The sequence below is a fragment of the Antrostomus carolinensis genome, unplaced genomic scaffold (assembly GCF_000700745.2).
Source record: "Antrostomus carolinensis isolate BGI_N321 unplaced genomic scaffold, ASM70074v2 scaffold27984, whole genome shotgun sequence".
NCBI lineage: Eukaryota > Metazoa > Chordata > Aves > Caprimulgiformes > Caprimulgidae > Antrostomus > Antrostomus carolinensis.
This window is the reverse complement of record NW_010309267.1, coordinates 20,699-23,854: the sequence shown is the minus strand read 5'-3', so window position 1 is coordinate 23,854 and position 3,156 is coordinate 20,699.

Genomic DNA, 3,156 nt, shown 5'->3' with positions numbered 1-3,156 from the left:
GTGCTGATGCAGGTGGACTTCCAGGGCGAGAGCAGTGGTAGAGCGTGCCTGGACCCCAGGCAACGCCGTGTTATATGGGGCAGGGGATTCTTGTTTACATTTACCTGGTCGGTGCACCAGTACCACGTGGCCATGATAGACAGCCCAAAAGTCATCCCGGTCCAGGGCAGATCTCCAGAGACTGGATCTCGGAAGAGGTGCATTGCATCCGCTCTGGGCAGGTGGCACGTCGTGTTGGGAACAATCTTGGATGGCACAGCTTTTAAATAGGCTTCTTCCAGGTTGGGGTAACCTCCAATCTCATTAAAAGCTGGAAAGCATCATTGGGGGAGGCTGGTTAGAGTTGAGCAAAACCCAATGACCTGTGAGATCAGCTGGTAAAAGGCTGGTCAACTCAGGAACCCAGAAGTGCTGCCCAGAGAGGGAGGGTTTGTTTGTGATCGTGTTTTCTTCTAATTATTTAAGAGACTCTTCTATTAACATTTTGCACAGCAGGTCCCATTACTGTCCACTCTCCCTTTGGAGGGTGACCCATGTTCTAGGACAAAGGTTCCTCAAGGGACCCACCTCTTTTGACCTCATACTGTAAAAGCAACTTGTTTGTTAAAGCTCCCCGGTCCCAGCACACGGGAAACTCACCTAGGACTATTAAAGTGCAAGATTAGGTAGCTTTTCACTTGATATACTGACAGCTCAAGGTATCATGGCAGAAGTCTTCCACCAAATGTTTTCCACCCCTCTGAGCATTTCCCCAGCACCCCACACACAGCTCCATTCCCAAACCTCCAGCAACCAGTGAGAAAAACAAAAACAAAAACCAAAACACCACCTCTTCACTGGATTTTTCCTTGGAAATGGGATCCAAGGTCTCAGCCTGAGCTCTGCTGAGGAGTAGGTGCCATGAACAAGCCCTAGCAAGTGAGTCTCCAAGCCCTCAGCAGCTGCCTTGGCTCTCCTCCCACCTGCACAGCAGCCAAGGTAACCACAGCCCCAGGCTCTGCCCTGGCCCCCTACCACCTCCCCACTCCTGGGGGGCACGGGCTGAATGCTCCTTGCAGCTCCCCGGGAATGGCATTCAGGAGAATCTGGGGGCCAGAGGCATCGCTTTTTGGAGGAGGGAGGGATGGGAGGCACCCACCCTGCTCCCACCATGTGCCATGGCCACCCACACAGCAGGCACGGAGGAGATAAGCAGGGGCTGCATTGACACCCCCATACCCATGGCAGCTGCTGATGCTTGGGAGGGGAGAGGAGGCTCCAGGATCCTCACTGGGCTCATGGAGGGGAGGCTCAAAGCAAGACCAACAAGCATCCCATTGTGGATTTCCCCTCTCAAGTCCTGTCTAGCTCTCACATCCCTCATCCCTTCCACCCTTGTCCATGGGCTGAGGTCTGGATCCTCACCTCCATCCCCTGAAATGCAGCAGAATGGGATGGGAATGTTCTCCTGAGACCATCCTGCAGGACCATGCCCACAAGCATGTCTTTAGACAAAGAGCAAATCCCTCAGGCATCAATTGGGTGCTGGGATCACCATCAAGAGTCACCTTGAGCAAACCCAATTTCCAAGACACCCATCCTGCTCCATTGTCCCCTCCTGCCTGAGGACAGCCCCCTCCCTGCAACCCTGCCATTTCCATCACCAACCCACAGCCCTGTCCCCATCCCAGGACATCCCCCTGTCCTGAGGCTTTTGGGGAGTTTGCAAAGGGGCATCATCCACCATGTCCCCCCCCTTTGCAAACCAGTCCCTGTATTTCATGGGGAGTCAGCACTTGTGAACTCCTCCTGCTCTTGAGCAAGCAGCCCTGGCCCTTCTCCAGCACATGGTTTATCCAAGCACCGGCTACTCCCAAGCTTTGCATGGGCGTTGGGCACCAACAAAGGCTCTCCAGAGGCAGAGAGCAAGCACTGAAGCAGAGATTCACCCCCGGGGGTGTGAGTCTGCTCCCTTCCCAAAGGTGTTCACCGGCAAGTCCTGACACCTACGCCTGCTGAGATGGAAGAGTGGGGCAAAAACCTCCAGGCAGCAGGAGCTCAACCTGCAGACACCAGGTTCTGCTGGGATTAATGTCCCCACGGTGAATGCTGAAGGGGGCACAGGATGGTGTGGTCTCTTATCCATCATGCTGGAGCTTCTGCTGGCACTGAAACAGCCGCCGAGCTCTCTGTAAAGTGATTTGTCTACAACCCCTCATCTCAACCTGCTTGTTGTTCAAGTCAAGACTGCTCTGCCCAGCATCACACCCGAGAGGATTTGCCCTTGGGAGATGTGAGCTCAGAGCCAAGCAATGCACTTTTTTTGTCCCTTCAGCAGCAGCAAAGGAGGTGACAGTCCAGGCAGAGTGGACGTGGAGTGGTCACAGGTTAGCAGATGAGAGTTAACATCACTGCTGCAGTTGTCATGGTCTGAAGATACAAACAAGGTAACACAAGGAGAGTAGCCTTTATTAGATGAGCTTGACAAGAGCTGGAGAAAACCAAGCACCCTCGAGGCACACCATCCCAGCCTTCAGATCCTCAGGTCTCCTGAGACCCAACAAAAAACCTGTGTGACCAGCAGCTTGTCTTGTGGCTGCCCTGGATCAGGAGGGGATTTTCCAGCCCTTGCCCACCTGCCCCCCTACCCTGGCTCTGCCAAGCTTCTGCCAGGCACCATCCTCAGAGAGCCCCATGGCCAACTACAACTCCAACCAACCATCAGCAACGTCCAAGGACTTCATCTAAGGCAAAGGCTGCAGCCACAGCTCAGATCTGCTTGGACAGGCAACGTGCTCCTCCACCCATCATGGCTCCTTGCTTCTGCTGGGGTATTTGGGATTATTGTTGCTTCTCCGGGAAGCATCTGCCCTTTCATTTGGGTTTTGTAAATATAATTTGCTGCGTACAGGGCTCAGCCAGGAGCAAGCTCTGGTTTTGCACAGGGGAGCAGCCGCGGGGCCGGGAGCTCAGATCTGCTTGGACAGGCAACGTGCTCCTCCACCCATCATGGCTCCTTGCTTCTGCTGGGGTATTTGGGATTATTGTTGCTTCTCCGGGAAGCATCTGCCCTTTCATTTGGGTTTTGTAAATATAATTTGCTGCGTACAGGGCTCAGCCAGGAGCAAGCTCTGGTTTTGCACAGGGGAGCAGCCGCGGGGCCGGGCTGGCTGCAGG